The sequence below is a fragment of the Equus caballus genome, chromosome 1, assembly GCF_041296265.1.
Source record: "Equus caballus isolate H_3958 breed thoroughbred chromosome 1, TB-T2T, whole genome shotgun sequence".
Classification (NCBI taxonomy): Eukaryota; Metazoa; Chordata; class Mammalia; order Perissodactyla; family Equidae; genus Equus; species Equus caballus.
Genome location: NC_091684.1, coordinates 20,480,350 through 20,487,868, shown reverse-complemented (window position 1 = coordinate 20,487,868; position 7,519 = coordinate 20,480,350). Strand labels below are relative to the sequence as shown.

The 7,519-nt window shown below is 42.6% G+C and overlaps 1 long non-coding RNA gene across 1 annotated transcript in view; it reads right to left on the bottom strand.

Moving 5' to 3' along the window:
* Positions 1-424: 424 nt before the first annotated feature.
* LOC106782041 (uncharacterized) overlaps positions 425-7,519 on the bottom strand; it is a 32,568-nt gene continuing 25,473 nt past the window's right edge. Inside the window, exon 3 of the long non-coding RNA XR_001378874.3 lies at positions 425-1,328. This is a non-coding gene — a long non-coding RNA (uncharacterized lncRNA). The remainder of the gene's footprint in view (positions 1,329-7,519) is intronic.

Below are 7,519 nucleotides of genomic sequence, written 5' to 3'. Positions count from 1 at the left end.
ACACATTTCTACATGTTTTCATGGGTAATGAGTCCATTCTGGTACAGGGTAAAAGTGTTGGACTGTCCAAGGATGCTTGGGACAGTGATGTAAAAAATTTGGTTATAATTGAAAACCCAGAGGGAACGTTTTAAAATTACAGATATCCCTACCCCTGATCCTAACTTTGTGTTTCTAAGGTGGGGAACAAAGTTATTGGTCCCAGAAAATTCTGATAATCAACAGAGTTGCTACTCACTGTCTCAGGAAAAAAGCATTGGGCGAATATTGACCCTAAGGCAAGTGAAATTCATTGAACCCTCAATCTGAATGCTGAAAATCTTCCATCCTGGGAGTAGGACAGCTAAATGAGCACTTCAACAAAGAAAGCAGATTTCAAATACTTAGGAGCAATGATAAATAACTAGTCCCAACAGAAAGAGAATGGGTATAAGTTCTTTGAATTTATTAGTCACCATAGGCTTATCAGGTGAATGTGTTTAAAGCAGTAAGGCAATGATGAGTGACGTCAGCTGAGTCATTAGTAGGGCAGGTTTTTCCTTGGTGATTTCTTTTGCCAAGTTCATAAATGGAAAGTGAGGCCTGTTGGGATAATTATAAACCAGACTGGCAACTGAGATGATTCTTTCCCAAATTTGCTTAACCAGGAAGGATGGAAAGGTACCACTATGGAAAGGTGCCAAGGAAGTCAGGAACTTCAGGCAGCATGTCTGTACTGAGTGGCAGAGCAGGGGTGTGTAAGGCTGAGTGGATCTGTGTGCATGTATTATTTCACAAATTAAGAGGCAAGGTTGAACAGTGAGGCTTCTGGTGAACATCTCAAGCTCAGAGGCTAGTGTGGAGGTGGACACGTGGTTTCACCTTCTTCACCATTATCCAAGGTGGCTTCCAGCAGCCCTCCCCGACATCAGGTTGCTAGTGTTGTCATGCTTACCAGAAGCCCAGCCAATTTGAAGGAATTCAAATATAGGAAGAAAGAGATTCAACATCCACCAGAAAAGTGCTTGCTTAGGTGAGAAGGCTTGGCTCAGAACAATAGATGGATGGGGTAATCCCATTAGCTTTCATGTCTAAAAGCCTCTTGGAAAATGACAGCCTAGAAATATAAGCCAGGGAGAATTATCCGGTTGTTAACAACGATGCCTGTAGGGACATCTAATCCAAGCATAATCAGAAGAAGGCCGGCAGTATAGGCAGGGTGGCAAGGGGACTCTGCGGGAGTCGGCTGAACTGGCTTCTAGTTGGACTTCATGGATTTTACTTCCTGCTCTGCACTTTTCTGGCTGTATGAGATTGGACAAGTTAGTTAATTTTTGAGTCTGTTCCATCTGAAAAAGAGAACAACCAAAAAATCTAATTCATACAGTTGTCATGGAGGTAATTTTTGTGAAGTGCTTAGCTGAATGCTTCCCACCTCTTAGTTCAGACATGTGATCAGAGGATGTTCACCATCTGCTGGGAGCATGCCTAAATCGCCAGGTCTGTGTTTCGGATAGGTCAATAAATGACACTTCTAAAAGCTGAGTTCCACCTCACAGGGTAACAAAGATTCAAGTTCTATTCTCCACTCATTCTTTAAAGGTTGAAATGAGGAGGAAACCTGAAAGGGCCGGCTTCATTGAGACCAGCTGATCAACTTTTTTTGGCCTGAGTTTGGTCATTCATTCTCCAGGACATGTGCCACATAGCTTGTGAAGTCAGTCATTTGTGGTCCCATGAATCAATATCTAACGTGTGTCAAATGTGTCAACAAGTTAACAAAAAGACAGCAAGGCTGATTCTTTTGGCACTTGTAGTCTCTCTGGCAGCGAATTTACAAGCTAAATTGAATCATCAGCACCCAATTAAATTCCTCCTGCATCATGGCACAAAATGCTCATTTTATTTTCTTGATGAAGGAGGAGAAGTGGGGGAGGAGGGGAGAGCCATCCCATTCTCGTCCACGTATTTCCTTGAATTAGAATATGTTTCACTCTTGAATTCATCTAGTTTCTCAAGTCTAGTGAAGTAAGGAAATGTTATAATTATATTTCCTGGTCGCCTACATATTTATCTCCTTTGCTATAATCTCCGTTACTCATTACACTCCCACTGACTCTATCAAGGTTAAAAAATTTATCTGCACAGATCCCAATATCCGCTGCAGTCCCTGAGCACCCATGAGCTGGCAGCTTTCGCCCTGACTCTCATCCAGAGAGGGGTTTATCATTTCTGGATGGGACCTGCCAATAAAATATTTAAGTCTCTGCAGTCTCAACAGCCACCACCGGAAACCCACTGTTCTGTCTAGCTGGGACAAAAAGGACAGTTCTTCCTCCTGGAAGGAGGTTGCCAAGTAATAAGCCAAACCACCCAGCTGCACTTCCGAAGTCCTACTGCTAGCGCTACCGGTTGCCTGTCTCCAACCTGCTTGACAGACTCCTGGGCCAGCAGGGTTGAGAGCACCCGGCCTGCACAGGATCCAATCTCATTTCTGTCTGGATTCGGAGTCTTAGCCACAACTCCTGTTTAGAACACCAGTCTTGCCCTTTAGATTTGATGTTCAGATGAGAGTGCTCCAGACCTAAGTAAAGCCCTTCCCTCAAAGACCATGGCTCAGGATTATACTTCTAGCTGTCCCAATTTGGTCTACCTTAGGGATGGTTTCAATTTGGATTCCCCTAAATCAGACCCTGAGATAAGGATTTGGGTACAAGATAATCTCAGAAAGCACTGTGAGAGCAGGGAGGATATCCAACAAGAAAGGGTATGTTCGTGAATACGTTGCTATTGTGGACAACTTGTACTCAGTCCCACTAGACATTATTGCCCAAGAGATGGCATGGGGACAACTTAGAGTTGTCCTGTGGATGAGTGAAGAAGCTGGAGAATTTAGCCACAAACTTCCATCTCTCCTCACTGGTTGAGAGTCCCGTCTGCAGCAGGACTTCCCTGGGGCATCCAGCTTGCCCTACAGGCAGACTATATTCCACACCCAGAGAAGACCTTCAGACAGGGAAGCTCAGGAGACCACAGGGTGTCTGTTGACCTTCTAATAGGCTGAGGGAACTGATGGTGTTCAGGGCAGGCTGCCCCAAGATGTGCCACTCTGGTATGCAGATTATTTCAAGCTGAAGACAACAAAGGCTCAGAAGACTCAGGAAGAACTTCACACCTTCCCCCTCCCCCCAACTCCCTAAAAGAAATGTAAAATAAAGGCCTGTCCCCAGGACAAGCCATCGCCATAGAGCACTTGGGGTATCGGTAGACAGGGAGGATACTTACTAAACCCACTCTTATCAAAGTTCTATTTACCAAACATTTGCTTTTCCATTTCCATGTGAGTTGCCTTCCTCCCTTCAAATCCCCAAATCACTACCCACAATGTGCTCCTTATCCAGAGCTGAAGATATTTAAACAGGCAGCCTCCGCCAGATGGCTGAGTTATTCAGTTTCTCCTGAGTTTCTCCCATGTATACATGTTATTAAACTTTGTTTGATTTTCTCCTGCTAACATGCCTTTTTAATTATTTGACCAGCCATAGGAACCTTAAGGAAAGGTGGAGGAATTCTCCCACTTCCCCAGCAGGACACAGCCAGGCACCAACAGTCTGCAATAAGGACATTATCCTCGCTCAAAATGAGCACAACCTAACTGGTCACCAGTTGAAGGGGTCAAATACCAAATTGGAGACAATGTTATGGCGATTCCCTTTCAAGAACATCTCAGGCAAGAGTAACATAGATGGACGTACTGGACCAAATAAATGGGCCACAAAACCACAGTTTGGGGTTGGAGTTTATCTACTGTAGGGACAGAAAGTAATGGTTTGAGGAATTCCTAAGTGTGGAGCAGTGCACAGAACTTGTCTTCATTGTTTATTCTGCATATGTTTACAACAGCATAGGTTATTGTGTTTAATTCCCACAATGATATTGTGAAATAGACATTTGTATTCTCATTTTACAAAGGAAACTGCTGAAGTTTGGAGAATTAAGTAATTTACCAAAAGTGACACTTTAAGTCATGAAACTGGGGCTAAGACGCTCCAAAGCCCCCCTCTTTCTAGGGGGCCACACGCTTCTTGCTCCCCCTAAGGCAAGACTGGCCTACTGGTGAGGTAGGATGGATAGTGCACTGTCTACAGGGCTTTTAGGGACTCAAAAGAACACCACCCAACACCATACTTGCTACATATCTCCATTCCTGGACGGTAAATGATGCCCAAAGTTTCATGGCCATCAATTCATTCTTTTAGGGTAGGCATAAAAAGACCATATAATTTTCTTGGGAAGTATAGCAAGTAAATTCATTAGATTCTGAGCTAATGTAGGGCAAGGACCTTACGAATCATCATTTTATCTCCAGTACCTAGCACAGAGCTCAGTGTGTTAAAAAGTCCTCAGTAATTATCTGTTGAATAAATGAGTAAACCTCACTGTGAATAAATTTAGCAAATAAATATATGAAAGGTATAAAGGTTAAATATAAAAACAGGAAAGAGTAAACAATGTAGGAAGAGAACTTAGAATTTTCTCCATTTCTCGTTCATTCTATTAACCCAGGAATCTATATATAAACTTTCCTTTTGTTTCCTTGATCAATATAGTTAATATTTAGCGGCTGCCTGCTACTTTCCCAAAGTCTTCCTGCTTATGGTTACCTTTTAAGGCCTTCGTAGGGTGTTAGATTCCCCTCTAGACTCAACACTCCAAAGGAAGCACCTTGATCTGTTTTGTAGTCCACTGCATACTTAGTTTTGGCTCTAACACAAAATGGGATCTTCAAAACTGAGTTGCTGATCTTTACTCTAAAGAGCATTTGAGATGGTCAGAAAATGTTCAGAGTTGCTGTTTGCTTCAGAGGTCATAATATACGACACTCAAGAAAGACTCAACTCCTACTCTTCGATTCCACATTGCAGATGTGGGGACTGGAATTGGCCACTCAAAGATATGTCTCTTTGGCATGAGGATTGTTTTGGGCTGGTTACTTTTAAAAACTGCAGACAGGAAAGAAACTGAAGAGTAGAATTTATTTACCCTTTGTTAAGAGACATTTACATTTGTAAAGGAAATCTCCATTTGTAAAGGTGTCTCCCTCTCTGTACCAGGAAGGAGGGATGACCTTATCTCTAGAAACTCTTATCAAGACAGAGGGCAAGGGCTTAAATCTGCATAATCACCTGACCCTTGTTTACTATACTTGTCTGGTAATCTCCTGTAACTGACTGCCCCCACCCCCAACATCCTCCTTTGTCTTTAGCTGAAGATGATATTTAAGGTGGTGGCTTCAGCCGTTTTGGGGAGTAGCTCAGGTTGCCTGAGTCTCTCCCATGTATACATGTTGTAAAGCTTTGTTTAATTTTATCCTGTTATTCTGTCTCATGAATTTAATTCATTCTCTGGCCAGAAGAACCCAGAGCAGGTGGAGGAAATGTCTTCCTCCCCTACACAGAAAAGTGTTTCTGTGGTCTCTCTAAACCGGAGTCAGTATATTCTCCTTCAATATAAACTTGAAGATTATATTGCTCTTTTCCATGGGGCCTTTAGGGGAGTGTGGGGCCAGCATGGGGATAATAAAATGTCCCCAATCTCCTGTTAAAGAAAAAATTATTCATGACACTTGTTCAAACAGAAACAAACAGAAAGGCAGACATCATTCAAGACTATCACAATAGGTATAGGGACTACTGCAATGGGGTTTTGCAGCAGGGGAGAGAGATTGGGCTTTACTCTGAATAACAACAAAAGAAAGTATGAATTTATAGCCAAGGAGTAGCATTCTGTGGAAGAGGGTCAGTGGGAAAATTACTAAGATAAAAACACCAGGGGTGAGGGGGGATTCTGGCTAAAGTGACCTAACAGACTTCTTGCTGAAGGCAGGTCAGGGGGATCAGACATCACTTAGGGGATGGTAGGGGATGAGAAATTTGGTCAGATATCAAGGGTGAGCAGATATGCAGGGTGAGGGATTCTGGTTAAGCTGACCTAGCAGGATTCTGGCTAAAATGGGGCTCTTGAGGACATGCCCAAGGGTGGGACCTGGTTGGAAAAGAGCTCAGAGGAGCCCAACTAGAATTTGGTCAAGGAGAAAATCTTTGTCGTTCCCACCTCCCAGATTTGTCTTTGTCTCTTCTCCATGACCCAAAAGCCTCAGGAGTCAACAACTGCTGGGGGGTGAATTCCAAACTACAACAAATGTATCAGATTATGTTATTCCAGCCCCAAAGCTTCTATGAGTCCTTCTAATTGTCAATCACAACATTACAAATAGTAAAGTAAAATAATTTTACAAATAAGGAAACTGAACCAGCAAATGGCAAAGTGGGGATTTAAACCTGACAACTGAGACTCTGAATTTGGTCCCTTTCAACTGCACCGACTGATAGGCTGTAGGAGGGTTAAAGGGTAAATATATTTAAAAAGAAAAGTAAACTCATAATTCATACACAAATATAAAAGAACACAAGTCAAAATGTCAAAGTTTTTATTTTTAGTCCAGTTAATAATGAGAGAATCAGTAACTATTATAACAGGTTCAAAGGAGAAGCTGAAGGACACATTTATAGAGATTCAGATTGAATGTCCAAGTAAATTTTCCAGTAGATGCAACACTGATCTCTTCCACAGGAAGGAAATCAAATGCATCTTCCCTGGACCAAATCTATCTGCATTTCTATGCTCAGGAGTCATTTGCATCACCATCAGATCTCTGCAGGTTAACTTCTATCTCTACAGAATTGCAAAGTAGTTGAAGACAAAGAAACGCCCCTATACAATCACATAACCCTGGAAGGATCCTCAGACAAGACCTAGCTTCCATCAAAAGGATTCCAAGTAGTCTTTGGCCCATTTCAAAGGCTTTTACAATTGTGCCTGTTAGTAGCATGATGTAGGATGAGATGCCTCTGAAGAACTCAGCTAAAAAGACAACCTATCTAGAAGGCCTTCCAGTTTCCTTCCGGAACTGTTCTATTTCATACCCTGCCTTAAAATGAGAATCAGGATCCCATCCCAGGGTCCAGTTCAAGGAAGTCTGTCGAAGTGGGAAAAAGACACTGTGGAAACATCTAGAAATCACGAGAACCTCAAGCTGCAGCAGTTTTTAACAGAGCAAAATCACTGTGTTCAGCTTCCGCATTCTCAAAGAGCTATTGCCAAGGACTAATCACTCGGATAGAAAGGGAATGAACAACCTCCCCAGGCAGCCTGGCTTGCTGGTGTCCCTCTCACAGAAGAAGTCCTCAAAGAACAAAAATTAACTGAGAGCAATTTCTGAATGTGAGTCAAGTATTCTGTACTTTTCCCCTTCCCTGGAGATTTGGATGTGTACATCAAATCCAAACATTTATTAAACACTCGAGGTATTCTTCGGTGGAGCAGACATGGTGGAGGGTACAGAAGGAGGAATGGGAGACGTTTGGGATCTGGCTACATATATGACAGCACAGAGCAAAAGAACACACTGCTCATCTGAGAGCAAGGTCATTTAAACTCATCTTAGGGGATGCTTAAAGGAGTGTGAGGAAAAGGAAGC